General features: G+C 44.7%; 1 protein-coding gene and 1 long non-coding RNA gene across 7 annotated transcripts in view; one reads left to right on the forward strand and one right to left on the reverse strand.

Moving 5' to 3' along the window:
• Window positions 1–22,023, forward strand: part of LOC142583463 (NADH dehydrogenase [ubiquinone] 1 alpha subcomplex assembly factor 8-like) — a 418,166-nt gene that overhangs the window by 78,425 nt on the left and 317,718 nt on the right. The window lies entirely within an intron of this gene.
• Window positions 15,139–18,968, reverse strand: LOC142582072 (uncharacterized). The gene is made up of 2 exons (XR_012828378.1): window positions 18,821–18,968; window positions 15,139–15,271 (listed from the first exon to the last, which is right to left on the reverse strand). It is a non-coding gene; the product is annotated as an uncharacterized LOC142582072 (long non-coding RNA).

Genomic DNA, 22,023 nt, shown 5'->3' on the forward strand with positions numbered 1-22,023 from the left:
ATTCGCACGTTGGCCTATTTTCTTTTAACGGTGCGATAAGCCACGAATATATGGGATGACAGCAACGCTCCTCTTATCTACACAAGGCACGCTGGCTGAATTCGTTGATAGCTTCGACTTGAGCTGACCTTCAGCAACGCTAATAAGTACATGTCTAGGGTAACCTGCCAATCGAAGACGGAGGATCTGATCCTTGATGCTTTCGGTCATCAGGTCAGCGCCTGTGTGTGTCACGTCTCACTTTCGTCCTTGTCTTTTTAACGCGCTATAAGCCTCACGATGTCTTACCAACAAGCACAAATCACTGCTTTACAGATTATGAGATGTTGACAGTGAAATGTAGTTCAGAAATTTTTCTGTGACGTACCCCTATTGAAAAAAAAGTGAACAAGAATCTGAGAGAAATGTTGTAAGCTATTACTGCCCCCATAGACTGTACGATTTCTCATCGACTGAATGACTTCTCGGCAACTGTATGATTTCCCGTCGACGGAACGATTTTTAGTAATACACATGTGTATGAGATTGTGTTCTTGCCAATGAACGCGATTCTCATACATCATGAACGAGTTTGTACGAGCTGAGTGCACATAAGATGAACGAAATAGTACGACCTGCAAGAGTATGAACCCTAAAAAATATTGGCACTTTCTTTAGACATTTGCTATAACAGTGCAAATACAATTCTTGTAAGTGGTACCACATGCATGATCACTTGTGCTGACCGTGGCAGTGGTGTCTTGCTGTAATGGTTTGTTCACAATTCTACGGTAAAGAGTAATTTATATATGATAATGTCAGATGAAGTAATGACTTGTATTTGTAAATAAAAGCGTATACTTTACACAGGTTCTTTTGCCCAGTCATTAAAGTTTTCATTTATAGTGATGTCCTCTGAATTTAAGCAAGAGCATGTCATACATCTCCCAACTGTTGTATATTGGGCCTTGCAAGGGTACTTTGATACACCGAATCTGCTGACAGATGACCATCGGAATGCGTTCCTTGGGTGACAGCTTGCAGGACAAGGCAGGCGTGTGTCCCCCTTCACTGTGTCCTTCTCGATTGTGCGCGCAAAATATTTCACTACGAATTCTTACCAACTCGCCCAGATATCAGTTCTGTTGCAGGGCCATTGCATGTAAGTAAAAATTGCAACTAAAAAGCGAAAAATTCATTTTCACTTACGTAATAAGGTTACGCATAGGAAAAAGCACTTTTGCCTTCATTCACACGAGTAAGAGGGCTCCAGCGTACAGAACATATAGCTTACGGAACAAAGTTTAGTAAAAGGGGTTTTCTGCAATGCTTATGACGTCTAAAGGAACATGCATTACTGTGGTAGAATAATCTGTCACATTAGCAGGCCACTGGAACAAGTTGTCACCGTAAAAAAAGAAAGACATTGTTTGATGAACAATTACTAGTGTTGAAGCAACAGAATAACAAGCCTAAAATGTCAATTTAGAAAAAAGCTGCACAAATAAGTTGAGCGAACTAAATTACTTGGAAACTACCCCTCGGCCAGCAACATAAAAGCCGTGGTGGCGTAGTGGCTTTGACATTGCCCTGCTGAGCCAAATGGCGCAGGGTAAAATCCTGGCCACAATGCCCGCATTTCGATGGTGGCAAAATGCAGACACATAAGGTACATTGGGCGCACATTAAAGAACCCCGAGTGTCCAACATTAATCCGGAGTCCCCACTAAAGCATCCTTCATAATCATATTGTGGTTCTGGCAAATAAAACTCCGCAATTTAATTTAATTAATGCATATAGTATATGCATAAGGACAAATGCTTAAACAAAATCATCTGAAAGCAGCTATGTTTAACAAAATTTCATACTTCCTAAAAGAAGAAATTGTCACATAATTTGAGCAAACATCTATTTATGCGAAAATTATTGCCATTAGTTCTATATGGCCTATTGTGCCTTACTTTCTTTTTATCTAAATTATATGTGCAGTGCAGGTGCCCACTTCACCTAAAAATTTGGCACCACTCCTTAACATGCATTGTATTGTCTCAATCGACAGCGCAAGTTTGCTTTACGATTGTTAACCTTTGCAAATCATTTTCACACTTATTGACATCACGGACTCCTGGGCAGGATCACTAGTCACGCTGGGCCTTTTTTTGTCTGTTGTTCACAAAATGATGCCGATGAAGACATTAACCTGAGTTTGCAATTGGTAATGCATCCTGTTTCAAAATGATGAATGTAGGGTCACTGACCCAAGTCAAGCCAACAGAGCTTCTGTTCTGGCAGGTTAAGTTCGTGGTCTTGCCTCAGAAAGAGCTTACTGTTGGCACGTTCCATGGTAAAAGTCACTTTCGTCAGGGTAGGGTGAATTGCCAGTGTTGGCTCCTTTGTGCAGAATGACAGTTGCAGGTTTAGTGGGCTTGTAGGAAGACAACCTCAAGATAACTTTGTGGTTTCAACGGGCTCTTTTGGTTTCAACACATAGTTTTCCTGAGACTGGTGCACAAGTAATCATTTAGTGTCGCCGTGAAATTGGCTGTATGTCCCAGAAGACACAAATAATGATTTGCTATAGTTCGCTCCTTGCAGAGAACGCCCAAGTTTCCAAGCGTTTGATTTGCTGTCAGCACTGAGCTCTCGCTCGCAGTAATTTCTTCCCAGCTAGCCGAATTATCTTGAGGCACCACGCTAACACCACCGATGCGTTCATATGCATACTTTTTGGATGAAGATCCTTTGCTTTGTAAGCCTGTTTGAGGGATAGGTGGCATTTATATATTTATATTCTGGATGCGAGTGAGACAAACCAGTAAGTCTCGGTTACAATGTTCTGTCAATAAGTTCGGTAGAAAATGTTGTCAAGAGTTCGACGAAAATTCATTTACTCACATAACATGATTTGTGAAGTTACGGTCACTGACCAAGTAAGTGATTATCATCACGTTAGAAACGAGACGAATTTTTGTCAAACATTTACCTCCTACAAAACTAAACACAACATGTACCCAAAATTTGCCAGTACATTTCACTCACATCTAGAATAGCCACCTGTGAGTGTCGCCTTTTCCTCAGCCACACTTGCAAAGCCTGAAAAGTCTGCACTTGAAGACATCAGTAGCATCACCTTCGGGCCTCAAAATAATTCAGCAAGCTGAGAAGAAATTACTGACAATACAAGTATGGCAACAGAAAATGAAGGGCATCAGAGCTGATCGCTTCTTCGCAACGTGCCAACTAAACAGTCATTGTTTACGACTTTCGGTATGCACAATTTCATGGCAACTTGATGCCAATGCTAAGGAAGCACTAGTGCAGACAGATGCAAGAAAAAAACTTCATGCCCTAAGACAAATGCACCCACTGAAAGCACAGAAGTTATGTTTCACATGTCTTCCTACAACTACACTGAACCTAAACCTGCTGTATTGGGCAAGGGAACAAACATTAACACTGATGCCTTGCCTGACTCAATGAGAGTCATTTGCGCTGTGAATGGTGCCATTAGTGCACTTCGTTCCGAAGATGAGGCCCACATCTGCTACTGTACAAATTGCAGAAGCACATCCCACAAGCTTGTCTGCCTTAATGTGTCCAAAAAACTCGTATGGGGCTCCAAAAACCATCGAACCAATGAACGCAAACCCAAATCAAGAAACCTAGCTTGTTCGATGCTAAGAAAAGTAGCCTCACGTCGGCTTTTCCTGCAATTCTTTCTCGGCATGGCAGAAGCTTGCCTTGCTGTGTAGGCATGTAAATAATGAAGAGGCATGCATCACTACCAGTGAAATAAAGCATGCAATAAAAGATTACGTAGAGCGCAGAGGTGTTGATGGATATTAAATACCACTATCGTGCAGTAGACACTACGTCGGAAAAACAGGCCAATGTGTATATTACTGGATTTGCAACCATGTTAATTTGATGCTCAGATTATTTGGCAGCCACTTGGTAGTGCACAGCTCACTTGTATTATTTTGTTTGAAAACTGTGCAACTGTGACAATGTATAAGGACTATAGGGCTGGCGAAATTGGAGGCTTTCCTTATATGTGTGACAGGGAATCTGCGAAGTTGGCTTCCCCTCCAGAGGATTATCAAGATAGCAAGACTGCTTATCTATCATTGTAAAACAAGTGTCACAGTAGCCATGCCATGCGTCATATTCGCGTTGTGCGAGCAACATGCATTGCCGATTTATCTCTTCTTGCCCTTTCTCCTCTCGCTTGATATTGCTGTGCAAGGAGCGAAATTGGATGGTTGTTAGACTGTGTTATGTCCTGTCACCTCATTACCCTTCTTATGAATTATGCGTTAAGTAAGGCTTTCCTTTGGTGAAAGAGTGCTGCTGCTTTAAGGCATGAACAAGCTCCATGGCAGTTTGCAATTAAAGAGTGTAAGCATCCTTTGAAAGCATGTCCATGAGGAACAGTGCAAAAATAGCACTTTAAAAAGAACATGAGTGTATTTATCGCTAAGGCCAGCTCTTGTGTCTTCTTAAAATATTTCTCAAAACTAATACTGATTTGCAAGGTGTCCATATCATATTACCTTGTCAATGAAGCAAGGCAGAGTAGTGCCTGGATGTTCTAGGACCAACTCTGACGTAGAGATCAGCACTGATCAGCAACATATCAGTCTGCTTACACTTTTTCTGTAGGCCCAGCCGTACCTGCTTCAAAACAAGTGAGCTTAGTGTCACAAGAGTATAATATAAAAAGTGACTGTCAACAAAGCAATTCATATTAGGTATAAATAGGAATGAAATGCTGGTATTCGCCCATAGAAAGCATTGAGTAACAAAGCCTGCCAGATAAGAAAAATGCAATTTATGAGCCATCTGTGCAAAAACATTAATCGAAGGTCCTTTTGTTTGCCTCCGTCCTCCTCCTCGTGCATAGACGGTGACCAGGTTAAGTAAACTGGACCAGACTGCCACATAGTGTAAGCAAAGGTGGTCACTTCGTGGGCCAAATATGATAGCATAGCACGACATGTACCCTTACATTTGTTTTAATGTGTTTTGTAATACTAGCCCTCCTGTAGGCCCTACTGTGTAAAATCACCCATAACCCTAACATGATCACCCAGTAGGGCTAACCAATATGCGTACACAGCAGCACAAATCAGCATATCTATTAGGAGGCTTTCATTACACCTTTACAACTCTCCTTCTATGGCTTCAGTCCAATTTTTGTCAAGACATACAAGCTTGAAGCATTTGCGCAAGCTGAATACACCAGGGCACCATACAAAATACCACAACAGCTTCCTACCCAATTCGACGTTTAATATAAGACTGCCAAGTTCAGTATCATGTGTAGAACAAATCAAATTGTTCTGGAATCAAGTAACCCCCTCTTTCATACATGCATATATCACCAGCACTACTACTGACATACAGGCATTTTGTGGACAAAAACAGCAATCACAAGAGCTGCAGTTTGGTCACGTTGGTAAGAGCTCACTCTCATGGTGTTCATAGCGCGCACACACACTAAAAATAAGCAAAAAACAGAGAGTGATAAAACGCTGTCCTCTTTAGCACACTGCTTGTCCCTTATTGGATTTTGCATGCTACACATTCCATCATCTGCCTGTCCCTTATTGCTTTAGTATGTGTGTACTGTGAATAGCATAAAAAGGAACACTGAGAGCATATAATGCTACAATGGATACAAAGAGCAAGAATCATGCCCTCCAATGTGGCACACCTTTAAGTGAATTAATTTTTAACTAACATCCTAAGCCTGCCACTGTGCTGAAGAAAGCTTACTCAAGTTGCTCAAGAGAAAATATAGTTACGTTAATTCTATTATTTCGGCAAACTGGTCGTTCTGGAGTATGTGAAAAGGTGGCATCATCGAAAACTGGCTTCATTTTTTAGTAATATATAAGTATGCAGTCAGCTAGAGAGATCAGGCTTAATATATATGTGCCACAGTCAACACGGCAAATCAATCTTTCCATGATTGTTGAGGTAAAAAATCACCTACACATTCCTGAAATACTGTAAATGCTTTAAAGAGGACGGTGCTTTCCTGTTGCAACCGTCTACCAGAGCTTCAGCAAACACAGTATGATATAGTTAACTGCAGGACGTTGCAAATAGAGGCTCTTTATGGCTTCTTAGTGACTTCGGAAATGAGGAGCAATTGCAGTGACATCTCTGAGCACCTCAGACAATACTGGTGATTACATGGCAACACAAACCGCTGTCATGCAAAATAATTTTCAGGCAACGTTGTCTCACACCACATCATTCAAGGAAATCTTTAAGGGGACGCTGCAGAGAAAATAATTATCTGAGCTGCATTATTAAATTACTCTTCCGCAACACCAGCGGAAGGCTGCAGTTACCAAAAGAGGAGGCTTGGTAAACCAGAAAAGAGGCAAGAATGAAAAATAGGTGGTAAAACCACAATAAAGCTGCCGCACTTTCTCACCGTCTGCTAAGGCCCAATTAATTTGTTTTTGGCAAATATTGACTATACAGACTTCCAAAAAAGCCGAACACTGCACTTTCGCAATTTTTGAGCCAATTTACTGAGCCGCAGCAGCCAAAATGCAGTAAAATACTCTGCAATGAATAATGTCCCCTTGACATACCGGCAGTGATGTTTTGTTGCAAAATTTGGCAGAAAATGAAGCTTTGACCTTCACACACTCTTCTATAGATAACCACCCATCAGAAAATAAGCGCAACATGAAAGAGTACTTGGTGCATCTGAACTGATTTAGTGTTTTTCTTTAGTGTTCGTTTAAGGCCAAGTCCATAAGTTTATTCAGTGAGATATTTGTCCCAACTCAAATTGCACAAATTCAAACCACTTAACTTCGGCCATGCTTAAGGTGCCTTTATATTCCAAACAACATGAAACAGAATAACAGGAGTAACCGTAAAGAGAGAAATGAGTGGGATTCCCCTAATGTGAAGCAACTGCACATGTTAAAAGAAACGTGGCTTTATAGCCTAAGTGGGAAAATAAAAACAAAATTATGCTGTAGGTGAGGACCCATGTTATGGCACTACCTCAATATCTTAACACGTGCTATTCAGTCTGTACTTATCCCAAAGGCTTGTTAATTAGATACGCCTCCCTTTGCACTTATGCTGTCTACGCCAGAGGGGGCTAAGGGTAAACCTTAGCTAGCCACAACCTTTTAACCGTCAAATTAAAGTCCGTTATGACCTTTGTTAGCCGCTTTGAATAGCGTGTAGCTGTTGACATAGCAGCTATAATTCTTGTAGGATAGCACGGCTTGAGCATCACGTGCATAAAACACTTTTGTTCAAGAAAAAATATATTCTGGTACTCTTCCGGGGAGCAGCCTATAGGGTGCTCCCCGGAACCAGAATATATTGTTTCTCTGAGAATGCCACAACCAATTACATATTTTAAATTGACCATATTAAAATGCACTCGTATTACACTACGTCTTTGAGGGTAACACAAACTACTGAAATTCACATAAGCCATGCTCAGCAGTCATAATCAAGCCTCTAGAAGTGCATATTAGCAAGTTGACAGAATAATGAGGAGCAGAAGGTGAGGGAGATGGTGCCACTCTGGCATAGTTCAAGCGCTGTCCCACATCGTGTGCAGAAGGGCAAAGAATGGCCAGCTTTCGGTCATACTCTCACCTGCGACCAGTGACTGACACCAGCTTGACTGACATGCGTAACAAGTAGTTTGTGATACCACGTTATTACGACCTGCAACTGGTGTGACATCAGATATCAAATTTCAAGCTTGACGCTAAGCTGTACTAGGGACACATTATGAATTGGCTACATTAAAATCTAAAGCACTTCATATTTAGCAAAAATTCTAGACAGAAATCCTGTGTTGGAATGACAGCACGCACTTTCTTAAAGCTTTCCCTCAGCACACATTTTTCTATGCCTAAATTATTAACCATTATTTACCTTGACACGCTGCACACAAATATCACACTTGGAACAGCAGAAACTGACAACATGTTTTTGGGTCAGGAAGTTTTTCTCACTGCTTTTGTTGCTGCCAATTTAGCCTGCTTCAGAACGTGTCTTAATAAACTTACCTAAAGCAAGTGCCCCTCTGGTATTTTCGTTAGGGATTTTTTATTGCTAATAATTAAAAAAGCAGCATAAGTGCCATGAGAATCTATCTTTTATGTGCATTTTCGAAATCTCATGCCAGCCGCAGGGTGTCTACCAAGTCGACATTTCCAAATTCCCTGAGTTCTCCAGGTTTTACCTGCGTGCCTTTGCAAAATTTCCTGTGTGACACAGAACTTTGTTTTATGTCACAACCGCCCGGGGACACCATGTCGCTCGATGCTGTCACTTCCTAGTAATCATGCTAAAAACAAAGAAAATAACCTAATCCAGTTTGAATAGTAAGGAGTAGTGTTTATTTTATTCAAAAAGAAATCAGAGGGAGGGATTGGCAAAATGCACATTGAATAAAATATCTTCGATAAAAATGGTAAAACCCATTGGAAATCGAGTCGAACATTTTCAAATACGAATAAGAAAAGGTGCCTAAAGAAACAAATATTTTCGAACATCCCTTTCAGTCACGAATTATGATCGACTGTCGATACGTGCGTGAAACATAGATGGTGCTTGGGACTCCACTGAAAGTAAATCAAGACGGTATAATGACTCTTGGAGCATTTTATGATGTGACATCATAATTATAGAGTAACTAAATATTTGAATATTGTGGTCAGTCGTGCTACGTTTCTTCATAAAAAGCATTAAATCCGCCGCTCGAATTACATACAAAAATTATTCATTGCCCTGTAGCATTTCAAGAAAGAAAAATAATATTCCGAGGCTGCTACCGACATTCCCCATGTCAAACGTCACGTAACACACGGTAATGCCTTCACCAAAGCTGCACTCTGTAACGATACACATCTCTCAGAAGTAAACTGAAAGCAATTTAGGTTACCAGAATGTTCAGTTTAGCCTATGCTTATTGTTTGTGTTCTATTCCGTGCTATCACTGCACCGAAATGGCAAAAATAAGTTCCGTCCACAAATGTGTATGCTGTGACTGAAGGGGATATGAGCTCATTATGCAAAAAAGAAAGAGGTGAGGCGTGCAGACAGGACACAAGAGTAGAGAAGTGGACTACACGAACGCCGCTATTTCTGTCAACTATTTCTGTCAACTGATAGCAAGCTCATTGGTATGAGGCCTGAACTTTGTCACATGTGAGATCCTTTCCCAACAGCTGGTAAGTCAACCTCAACTGTCCTGACATTCAGCCCGCGCACAACGCCTCAGTGTTGCATTTCACTGCTTTAAAAAAAGTTTATTTTGGTTTGGATAAGGGTCACCTGCATCTCGGCGTCAGCCAATACTTTGCTTGTTGAGCTCAAGCTCCTTCACAGTTTCTTTCCCTATCATTCCTCAATGCGACAGTACATTGTTCTTGTCCTCGTTCTGCCGCGCGTTCGCCCCACAGACCATTTGAATCATCCTCTTGGTCAGTTGCACAGTCAACGCCCGATTTTTAGGACTCCCTAGGAGCAGCGAAAATATCCGAAAAATCGGGCAGTTCTAAAAAATGAATGCATGTCTTTTACTACCCTTAAGGGCTCAAATCGGCACAGGCGCATCCGAAGAGGCCTGCCAGTACACGTATTAGGCATATCGGTGCTCGTACTGTGACAGGAGATGGCGGGTACACGCGTGTATCATTAAGAGGAAGCTTTAGCTCGAGTGCGCCTATCTAAATACATGTAAAAGGAGAGCTCGTTTTTCTTGGCAACCACTGCACCAAATTTGACGAGGTTTGCTGCATTCAAAAAGAAAAAACTTATGATCTAGTGACTGTTGGTTTTGAATTCTTGAGTTAGGTCGTCAATCTTTTAAAAATCGACAAAAGTGGAAATTTTCAGAAAACAACACTATCAAGTTTACAACTCTGTAACTCAACAAAGAAAAAGGATAATACAATTCTGTGAATTGCTTCTAATAGTCCACCTAAAGCGGACAAAATTGATATCTCATACATGAATGTAAAGAAATCTAGTGATATGGGAATGGACTTTTGCAGAACCCTTGTACCCAACGTAACAAATTCACGTAAGATATAAAATGACTTATCGAATTTGTCCGCTTTGAATGATCAAACAGATGCCGTTTACAGAACCTCGATATCTGTTCTTAACGCAGAGCCATTAATTTATAAAGTTCGTGCTTGTACTTTTCTCCAACTTCCGAATTTTCGAAAATATTTTATTCAACAAAATTTAGACTATAAATCGAAATTTCGCTTCCAACAGTCACTATAATTTGGCTTTTTCTCTGAAATGCAACAAACTTCATTAAAACCGGTCCAAGGGTTACCCCAGAAAAATGTGTTTGCGTTATACATGTATTTGAATTGGCCGCGTCGGAGTTGGGCCTGAGCTAAAGCTTCCTCTTATGGCGCCAATACACTTCAACGTGACCCGGCGCGCGCGCGCGCGGTGGTTGCGCTACGTCACGCCAGGTCGGCTACGCCGCGTCAGGCGTAGATCCGTCCCCCTACACTACAACGCCGCGCACCTGCCGCAGCTGGAGTAGCGCATGCGCAGAACACCACGCCGCTCCGTGCCGCCTGTCGTGGAACATCGAAACAAATCTTTTCGCGCGCTTTCTCTGTCGGTAGCGATTGCCTCCGCGGACCGGACTGTTGCTCGGCGATGGCACGGACGCAGGCACATTCCGCAAGACGAAACATTAAGCAGGAGAGACACGGTACGATTCGGCGTCCGATCCGACGTGCGGCATACGACGATTCGGGGCACACGGTGCGTGCATCCGAAAGATTGAGCGGCGCGTAAGCTCCGCCCAGATTCAGCCCCCCAGCTCGACTTCATAGCCACGTCGAGAAACGCAATATAAACAACTCTGCACAACACTGCTTCGCTTTACGCGAACACTGTCGATGAAATTATCCCCCTGCAAGTGACAGAACACTTCACGACGGCGCGTTGTCCACTGAAGAATCCGCTAACAGCCAGCGATAGGGCCGGTAGGCCTAGCTAGACAGACGACGCTTACGATCCAACCCGAGCTCGTCGAAGAGCGCTTATGTTTGCCAAAACAATTAACACTGTACACGTAGGTAGCGCGTAATTAAATACAGTTGGTTTACTCGACGCAGTCGTTGCGAAGGGCAAACGTGCAAGCGAAGCGAACAGCGTCGCTCAGACGGTCGGTGTGGGATGTCTGCCCGCGAAATGCTCTCGCATCGCGGCTCCCGATCTCGCCAGTAGCTTAGTGCTAGTGTACTAGGCGCTGCTTTGCATAACAGGCACACGTTCGAGATAATTTCACTGAACTGGTAACTATTTCTTGTCGGAAACAAACTGCAGCAGGCAAAGAAAAAAAAAAAAAACACTGCGAAACACCGGCCAGCCAGCGCCGCCTCCGTGGAGGGAACGTCGGATAACGTCACATGCCAGCCGCGCTGTCATTGGCTGTGGCCAGACGACGGTACGGTCGCCGGTCGCGTCGGACGATGAAAGTCTGCCCGGTTTGCCGGGCGTCCGATCCGGCGCTTCGGCACGGCAAAACACCTCGATTCCGGCTGCCGTTCCGGCTCGTCGGACGCCGGATCGGACACCGAATCGGACCGTGTGTCTCCCGCTTTAACAGGTCTCTCTTTCTACATAACACAGACACATAGCCGCTGCCAGTCCTTTTCGTCGCTTCAATAGCTTTCAATTCAAGAGTGTGGCGGTCCCTCAGCCGCTTCCATAGTTTCAGGCACTCTTCGAATGAAACAGGGAAAACAAGACAAACAAACAGGCGCTGAGTGCATAGCATGTCCGCAGACGTATACACAGACGTGCGTAGTAGCATTGACGCTCGTGTTGAGAGGCCGTAGTACATGCGTATCTGCTCCCACGCGTTGTTTTCCCGCTCCGCATCCCAGTAGTCCATTCTTTTGGTGTCGTAGACACAAGGGTGTTGCTGGACGGCCTCCAGAAACCTTTCGATTTCGGAGCCGCATGGGTCGGGCACGCTTTTTAGCGAAGAGGCCATCTCGTTCTGGCTCAGCCTGCCGAGTAGCGAGTCTCTACCTCGACGAGAGAGGGCGCTAGGCGCTAACTTGCTCGGCGCGGTCGGTTGCATTCGGCGCCGGATGACGTCCGAGCGCGCCGAATGCCGCCGGCAGCGTCGGCGCCAGATGCCGCCGGACTGTAGGGGGTCGTGTTTTCGCCAACGTAACGTCGCCATGACGAGCGCGCGCGCGCGTTACGTCGGAGTGTATTGGCGCCTTTAAGGAATATGCACTGCGTACCGTGGCAATTGCCCCTTCCCATTCTTCTTATGCTTCACCGCGTAGTACAGCTATATCGAGGCGAAGCTGACTTTCGGGAACCGGCCTTATGCAACGCACCGTGTTTTCCGAGTTTCGAAGCCAATTGCGAGGACCACAGAGGCGGAGTCGGTGCCATTTGTGACAGCTGCGAATTCTTTCAATGAAAAACACGGCGCCGAACGGCAAGAAGCTTAATAGCGAACATTGAGACAGCTAGGCCTAGCGTTTGCCGCGGTGGTGGCTACGGCTGAAAGCGCATCTGCGTGCGAGAGCGCCGTTTCGAGGCAGCGAGGTAATCAACACGGCGGCGGTGGTGGCTTTGCTTAATGCCGTTTCGGACCTGCGGTCACGGCAAAAAGTACGCCAAATCGGACGGTGAAGAGTTCTTGCCTCTGAAATTTCAGACCTTATACACCGACTCTATAGGGTACTGGTGGTGCCGCGAAGCCGTGCCAATGATCGGGCGTCCGGAAAGTCGGTCGTTGACTGTATGTGCACTGGCAACTCCTCCATCAGACGACACGGCGTCGAAGACGATGCGTTACGATCCCTCTCTGTTACTCGAGCAAGCATTACCGCGAATTTCGTTCCCTTTAATAAAATTACAGCTAATTTTCCCTCACAGAAGTATCAATTCCCTGAGTATTCCCAGACTATGCAAAATCCCTGAATATTTCCGGTTTTCCCGGTTGGTAGACACCCTACACCCCATCTCTCAACAGCTTTAAAACATCTTCCCCAATAGAACTTCATTCTAATTACTTAATGGGACATTAGTAAAGTTGTAGAATGAGCAAGAATTTGTAAATTGCACGAGATTCGGGAAAGTTGGCAGGTACCAAATACACGAACAGAACCTAGAACACATAAGTGGCCGTGATCGTTTTGTACGCACCTTCTCAAAGCAAGCAGATCAGATGCTTTGTCGTGCCGCTCAGGCTGCATTAGTGCCGCAGGGGTGCCTCCGCCTCAGGAAATTGTGACATCCCAAAACAATAAGAAATGTTCAGCTTATTATAATCACTTCTGAAACTGCAAACTTGTGATTTAACAATATCGTAAATTGTGAAAATCTGTCGTACAGGTGCTTAGACATATATCTCATTCTTACATCACATGCGGTTATTCAACGTCTCAAAGGCACGAAAACACACAGGGTTCGTGTTGTCCACTTCTCTACTCTTGTGTCCTGTCTGCATGCCTCACCTTTCTTGCATGAAGAACACTAAACACAGGTAGCCCTGGCGATAATCTAAAAGCAGAAAAATTTGCATGCAAGCTGAAATCTTCTCACGAGTCAGAGCATTCGGGTGCTGTCGCGCGTTGACGTTAACTGTGAAGACAACACATCAACGTACTTCTAGAAATGTCTATACGATTTCTTGCTGAGAAATTACGTACAGAAGCAGTGGCACTCCCTGCTTGAATTCTTGTGCCCGTTCAGACCAAGCAATCCCCGGCGCTAGCATATTTCATAACAGAAAGCAAATAAAACAATACATGAAGCTCTTAGCAACATCCATGCGTCTCAGGGTAATTTTCGTGAAACCTTTCGCTAAATCTGCACTACGACATGAGGAACGAACATAAGGAAATCACTTTTATTGTTTATGTAGCTGTACTAATTACCTTCTGTTCCGCATGACAAGGCACACTACATTAACCATAAGAATGCTAGGTGCCGGACTTACCTTTTCAGGCGAACGCTCCTTCGTGTCAGTTCACGCCGCATTGACTGCACCAACGCTCCTTCCGGCTTAAACACTGTTGAATTGCGGATGAACTAAAGCATGCGATAGCACAACTATCAACACATCTTTCTGTGCTCTGTGATCCGATGCGAGAGCGGCGAGAGTACCAGAGGTTCTCATGAGCCGGGAACAAAGAAAGCACGAATGTACCGAACTACGATGATCAACGGCGCGCCGCAAGAAACATACAGCGAGCTAATAGCGCTGTACAGGCCCAAGGGCTTAGTGAGTGTTAATGCACACCAGCGAATCTTCCACGACGTGACGCAACACTGCTGTGTCGGCTGTGGGTAGAAGTAGCATTCACCAACTCCTACAGCTATCGTATTGGAATGGCGGATTCACCAATGTGCGCTAAGTGCAAGTGTGAAGAGACCATTAGTCACCGTCTTTGCCACTGTTCTCGCTTAGATAATCAACGTGAGACTCTCCAGTGTGCCTTGAATAGACTGGATGACAGGCCATTTACGGAAGCGAAGATATTGGGAGCCTCGCCTCACAGTTCATTAGCGCAGAAAGCAGTTCGAGCGCTTTTTCACTATCTGAAGGCAACAGACTTGAGTGCCCGGCTATAGACATCCTACACCTAAGTTCTCTCTCTCTCTCTGTTTCACTCCCCATTCTCCTTCCCACGTTTAGAGTAGCAAACTGTACTCAGTCTGGTTAACCTCCCTGCCTTTCCTTCTTCCCTTCTCTCTCTCTCTCTCTCTCTAATGCACACAAAAAAGGAGCGCATTTCCTCTAAGCACCGCGTAAATATGATCAAACGGTCACCATAGAGAAAGAAATTTCAACAAGAGCGGACACTCCCATAGAGCCCAGCGGCCGAGTTGACTGTAGCACACCAAGCGGATGGTATTAATACCTTCCGGTTTCGGTTTTGGGCGCGCGCGTTTTGAACACGAGTTCGTACACGCCGCGCCGGCTCCGCTGAACGGCGCGGCATTTATTTTTGTCGCTTCTACTGCTGAACCACGTGCAGCCTTGGCGCGGAATCGTTTTATTATTTAGTAAAAATGATTGCGAACGAACTTTACAAGCCTCCACCGAATCTGTGTCACGTGCAATTTCTTAAAGAAAGGGCAAGACATCTTCTGAAATGATGAAATGTTTATTTTGCTCTATATAAATGCTCGTTCCGGGCTTCTTGTGCATTCATCCAAAGTTGTGGCACCAGGTAAGCAGTAGTCGTTGCCGTACGAAGCTCCACAGGATGCCATCAGCTGAAAAAAATTACAAGCATTTATCATTTTGGTATAATGACCTAATAGGAATATTGCCTGTAGAGGCGAAACGTACAGCCGCCCTGATTTTTAATAATATAGCGCGAGCGTCGACTGAACTGCTGGTGAGCGCCTTATAACGCCGATAAGCGTGCAACAAGGCGAGAGTTCGCGCACGAGCCTTGTTGCCTTGTTGCACTCGCCTTGTTGCACGCTCTTGTTGCACGCTCTTGTTGCACGCTTATCGCCGTTATAAGGCACTCACCAGCAGTTCAGTCGACGCTCGCGCTATATTATTAAAAATCAGGGCGGCTGTACCTAAGTGGTGAATGAGCGGCATTACAGATATATTCACATTTACATACACTTCGTAGAAAATAGACTCCACTCAAACAATGCCATAAAATCTGAAGGAAACATCCAATTTTCAAGCATCCCTCCATTCCCAGGCATTATTTCCTGCACTATAAGAGCACAAATACACGGGTGACAGCGCGTTTCCAAAACTTGGCCTCAGTGTACGCGATGGTACGCCAAGTAAACAGAAGTGGCTACAACACAGGCTCTCAGCCAGACCATGTTACACGCTCGCACAATGCCTTCTAGTCGCACTCAAGACAGATTCGTGGGCGCGAAGGCTGTTTCCAGTCGCTCAGAAGACAGAAATGTCAAGTTCTTGAGCTCCTCGGCGTTATCTTTTACGCGTCTTGCCGGCGCAAGCAACACTCCCGTGCTATCACTCTCGGCAATCGCTCGTCGCGTTTTCGACCAGCGCGAGTACCGAAATAAAGTATATGTTGTTGCAGGGCCATAAAACCGTCACAACCTTGTCCCACTAAAATTCAGTACACGCAAAACTAACTCACTATGGCCGGCTTGTTTTCTTGCTAACAGCTTCACAAACCCAGGCGCGGCGAGCATGCCTCAAAAGTGTCCCAAGAAGTTACCAAATGAATTACAATACTTTTTGGGGTCAGAGAATGCGTCACGAACTTCTACCAGTAAAGTTCAGTACACGCGAAACTAACTGCGGCACACAGCTGAGCTGCTTTTCGCTAACTGCGCCACTACGCCGAGCGCGGCAACTGTGCTTGAAAAGTACCCCGAAAAGTAGCGAAATTATTGGAGGTTGGAATGCGCAACTTTTTGACGAGACACACAGAAGAGACACACACCACAGAGCGCTACTTGCAACTATCGTTTTATTCCCTTGTCAGTGGAATAAATACAGGAAGATACTCAGGGGGGAGGGCGGTAGCGACAAAAAAACAAACAAAAAACAAAAATAGTTTTGACAAATATTGCAATCTACCAATGCCAAGCCGGCTTTGTCATGTGATCGTTTTCGTTGCACTCGACATCACAAAAAACCCGGATACGAAATTTCCGATTAGCGCTTGAGGAAATCTAATTCCTTTGCACTAAGGGATACTGAGGGCGTGCTCACGCACATACTACCCAAACGCGCAATCTCAGCAGCTTCGATTATCTCCCGCGTTATTTGGCTGCCATCTTTGCTCACAATCTTACAATTCTTGAATAATGGCCGACATCCGCAATCTCTACAATGTATCCCAAGGTGTCCGGCGACTGTTCTTGAAACGTTATAATCATGTTCCTTTAATCTTTCGTTTAAACATCGTCCAGTCTGTCCGATGTACTTTCTGCCGCACTGAAGTGGAATGGAATATACCACTCCCTCAGTGCAGTCGACGAACTTCTTTCTGTGTTGTGTTTCACAACCTCGTTTCTGTGTGGCACCTGGGTTAACCTTTGCACACATGCTCAGCAATTTCTCCGGTGCGGAAAACACCACTTTTACCTCGCATCTTTTACCAATTTTCTTTACTCGGTGCGCGATCGAATGAATGTACGGCATCACCACTATTTTTTGTCGTGTGCTTGGACCGCAAGGCTCCTTCCCAGATAACGGCGCCCTGGTTCCGATTTCCTTGAACAAACATTGTGCCACAGATACTAATAGTTGTAAAGGATAACCTGCCTCCGTGAGCCTGCGCGTTTGCTCCCGAAAGCTGTCAGCAATGCTATGATGGCACGATTTTTGCAACGCGTTTCTGTAACATGACTTAACTATGCCTCGTTTTACGATTTTGGAATGCGCAGATTCGAAGGGCAAAAGAGGCTTATTTGCACGCGGTTCGTATTGCCAACAACAATGACTGGAGCCCAGACTTAGTTTTAAGTCAAGAAACCTAATTGCTCCACCGTCTGGCTCTTCACTTGTGATCACCAATGGCTCTAGCCCCTCTCTGAAAATACTTTCAAGGTTTGTCAACAGCGACTGATTCTTGTTATCAACGTTGTCCACTAAAACTAAGTAATCATGAACAAACCTGAACACACGAGCAACCCGTGAATTCATGAGGCGTGCGGCTAGGGATCTGTCAATGTTGGCTAGGAACAGGTCACTCAGAATCGGTGCAATAGACGAACCTATACATATTCCTTGTTTTTGAAGGAAAATGTTCCAAGACACGTAGGTGGATGTTAAATACATGGACAACAACTCTAAAAACGCTTCAACATGCATCTCTGAATCATCTTGAAAAGCAACGTTTCCGTATTTGTCAATACATCGTTCAATGCACAGCAAGAGCTCTTTGTGAGGAATAGAGTAAAATAAGTCTTTGACGTCAAAAGAGTAAGCGAAATACCCCTTGTTAGAATTTTCTCGTAGCAACGCAGTAGCTTGCTCCGAGTTCTTTATTAAAAAGGGGTCGTCAACTTCCAGTAATTTTAACCTGCTCTGCAGGAACGAGGCTACCGGCAACTGCCAGGTGTCTTTAGCAGTGATAATTACCCTAAGCGGGCAGTCCACCTTGTGTGTCTTTGCTGTGAAGAACATTTGTAAGCTTAATTTTCTCTTTTTATCAAGAGACTTATTCAGATTATCCAGCTTCCATTTGGCGCACAACTTCCTAGCTTCATTTTTTACTTTAGACAAGCAGACACTGGTGCGGCAGTCAAAAGTCCCTCTGATGGCTTCTGCTGCTTTAGATAAATATAATTCCTTAGGTAACACCAAGAAGCCTCCTTCTTTATCCGAGGGAACTAAAGACAGCGAATGCTCCTTTAGGAAGGACACTGCTTTTTTTTGTGTGTGTCTCTTTGTGTGTCTCGTCAAAAAGTTGCGCATTCCAACCTCCAATATGCTATACCAACACCCCCAGTCGTCAACCTTGGTAGCGAAATTAGTTAGAATAATGTCTGGGCTCGGAGAAAGCGCCAAAACTTGTCCCGGTAAGATTCAGTACACGTGAAGCTGCGTCACACGGCCAAGGTGCTTTTCGTCACAAAGCCAAGTGCGGCTTTGTGACTACCGAAAAGTTACCGAAATAAGTTAGAATTATGCTTGGACTCATAGAAAGCGTTACAAACATCTCCCAGTACGAGTAATTAACTCAAATGAACTAGGCTTGGACGGCGGAGCTGTTTTTCGATAACTGCGTCAATATATAGGTTCAGTTCTGTGCAGTAAGCCTAAATGTGCTTGAAGTGTGTCGCAGACTGTCAAACAAAATTCCTCACCTTGCTGTAGACCAGTAGTGCAGCGGTGCCTTGTCGAAATGCAGACGGAACACAAGAGAACGCCGGGAGCCCAAAAAGCGGGTTACATCCAAAAGAGACGGGTTGCCGAGCACGCGAGCTTCATATGCGCAGCCGGCCTCGCTCACTCCTGCGGCTTGTCTGGCGCATGACGTATGCACGTGCGTCTTGCGTGCCGCTAGCTTGTTGCTAAGCAACGCAAGAAAAATGAGTTGCAAAGTATAAGTTAATTTACACGCAAATCTTTTTTAGCTTTAGTGGGAAAGAATAAAAAAAATAAAACAGTGTCTGTAAGTTTATTTCACATTCTTTTTTTCTGATGCTCGCGTCAACACACGGATGCAGTTGAAACTAGGCGTGACATGTTTCCTGTTGCCAATTTTTGAAGAGTGTCCCCTCTTGTTGAACTTCTTTCTCTATGCGGTCACTATCACATCGGCCGGCGGGCCGGCGCTACAACGTTTATAGATTCTTCTTAAGTACCCCAACTCCTCGCCTTGTCTATGCGCACCGAGTGGCCCGCTGCCGTTCTCGCCACAGCAGCGCCGCCATCGACCTCCGCGCCAAGCGTACGAGCGGCGTCTGCTATAGCCTGGCACGGTTAGGTTGCTTGTCGCAGCACTCGGCATTTACATGGCGCTCACCGAATAAAGCACCCGTTGTTTCTTTTTGTTGTTGTTTAAGCTGAAGTATAATATTCGATAGACACTATACATGAAGGTGCACGTCCGAAGAAAGGAATGAGATGGAAAAAAAAGTGGGCCTACAAACCAAAGTGCTCGCGCAATATCAACGCTCGGTGACCCACACTTCGCCAGTACTCGCGTCTCCGTGAGCGCAGAACTTGGACCGGACGCAAAAGACCTCCACCGCCGGCCACGTGCACGAGGACAGTGACAAGGCACACACAGCGAGAAAATAAAATCGGCTACCCCACAAGAAGCGCAAGGAAGGAAGGAAGAAAAGGAACTTTATTTTTCAAAATGAAAAGTAGGCGAGCGTGGTTGGGCCCTTAGTCCAGGGCTCCGCTGGCGCGAGCGGCTCTCTGGGCTTGGTGTGGCTCTCCTTTCCCTCGTCCGCAAGCCATACCTCCCACTGCCTATTTAACATAAGGGGATGTGCAGTTATGTACGAGATAGTAATATGTGAAGGGCTTCCCAGGCACCAAGAAGCCCAAACACCGGCAACAAGCGGCACACGTCAGCAGAGCAGCGCCACTCACTTGGCGCAAAGCTCGACCGCAGCGCCCTCACAGTGCCAGGAACAAGTCGCGCCTTGCTCGAAAAGAAGAGTTGCGCAAAGGAAAAGTAACTATAAACCTCGGTCCGAAATTACGGGAAATGACGTCATTTCCTAACGATAGAGGATGTTTACTTCGGCGTCTCTGGTTCCGGTAACCGTGATCGCATAGGTAGTAGAGGTAGAGGTGTATTATTTTTATGTTGTGCGTAATACGCGGCCTGTTTCAACAACTTTGCTGACATTGCTTTCAACAGCGAGGACAGCTACCTTCGGAGCAGCCGTATCAACCAGTCAGGGCTGTAAAATCTGTTTGAAATTCGCAGCACATCGTCGTTTGGTTTGTGAATGTTACAAGGTGTTGGTGTTTCTCAGCGGAGTAATCAACAATGGATTTGGAGTCGAGTGGTGTACGCTTTGTTCCAGCTTGTTGTGCGCCGTCCTACGGATGTGTACTGTTCATGACTGGTGCTGTTTGTGCATCGGGTAGTGCTGCCATGCCGGCTGGATTTGCTTTCTTGTAAGAACATTCGTACCGTCTTTCGCGGGTGCTTTCGGAAACTGCTCGCGTTCTGTGCGCGTGTGCGTGTGTGCGCGCGCGTCTGATATGCGTCGAACGCGTAAGAATGTCCGTACAGTCTGTCGCGAGTGCTTTCGGAAACTGCTCGCGTTCTGTCTGTGTGCGCGCACATCTGACATTCGTGGTTATTGTGCCAGCGCTTTGCAAAGGTGTTTTTCATTTGTTGACTGCGTCCGCGAATGACGTGTTCATCATTTAAAGACCCTGCTTCAATGTAGGGAGACTTACATTTTCGTTGTTTCGAGGTCAGCTTTCAACGCATGACACGGCATTGCAGTGCGCTTAACCTTTATTGGCACACTAATTACTTTGTCACTTGTCCTTTAATTTCACATTCAGTTTTGTGCAGTATGTAGGCAGATAATGGTCATCAAGTTGCGACGCTAATCTCGTTTTATTGCCACTGCTGTGCAGATATGAGGATTTTTACTGAGTTAAGCTCTCAGCAAGTTTTGAACGACTTAGTGGAAATCATTTTTCATAGCAGAATTGTGCATTGATCACATCATATTTTTAGGGATTGATGGTTATTTAATTTTATTATTTTTTATTTATTTGTGACAAAGTGCGATGAATTTTTACTGCTAGTTTGGCTATCTCTTCACCGACTTATTTATACTGTGTTTTCTGGTTTTGCTTTTTATTTTTTATATGTGGGCATGCATGGCCAATGTCATGCCTGCCTACTACGGTTTCACATAAACAGGCACTAGCATGCTCTTAGCATGGCTAATGAAAAGAGATTAGCAGATTTGTATTTGACGGTTTTGTGGTTAACGCACTTGGCTATTTGGAAAATATGCAGCTTCAAGTTCGCCCATTACTATCTCTGATGCAAACAAAATTATTAGGATGTGACAAAGTGCATGCATCTTCTGTCACTGATCAAACTGCATGCAATAAACTCCTTTGCTAACTCGTCCTCGTTTGATGTGTTTCCAATGCACTCTAATTGCCAGATTTTTTATTGTGTGCACAAACAAACGTAACATATTATTATGAAACTTTGAAGGTAGCCAACTCCTATATTGCATGAAAATCTTAGGCAGATGTACTCTGAACAAGGGATGTATCGTCTGATGATAGCTTTCGATAATATCATTGTGCTATCCAGTGCTTATTAGCTGGTCGGGGAATGTGTCATGCAAAGGCAGCAGTATCGCCGTTAGTGTTCATCCGAGAATACGTCCACAAGTGAAAACCATTGCATCAAAAGTGCTGACACCAGCTTTGATGGGGATGTACGCGTGCATTGCATGAAATTCGAGAAGTTTAACTCGGAACCTCCTATTTGCTTTGTAATTTATTCTGGTATATGTGTCACAATGGTTAGATGTCATCTACAGCACATTGATCATGCTCTTGC

The sequence above is a fragment of the Dermacentor variabilis genome, chromosome 5, assembly GCF_050947875.1.
Source record: "Dermacentor variabilis isolate Ectoservices chromosome 5, ASM5094787v1, whole genome shotgun sequence".
NCBI classification, from domain to species: domain Eukaryota; kingdom Metazoa; phylum Arthropoda; class Arachnida; order Ixodida; family Ixodidae; genus Dermacentor; species Dermacentor variabilis.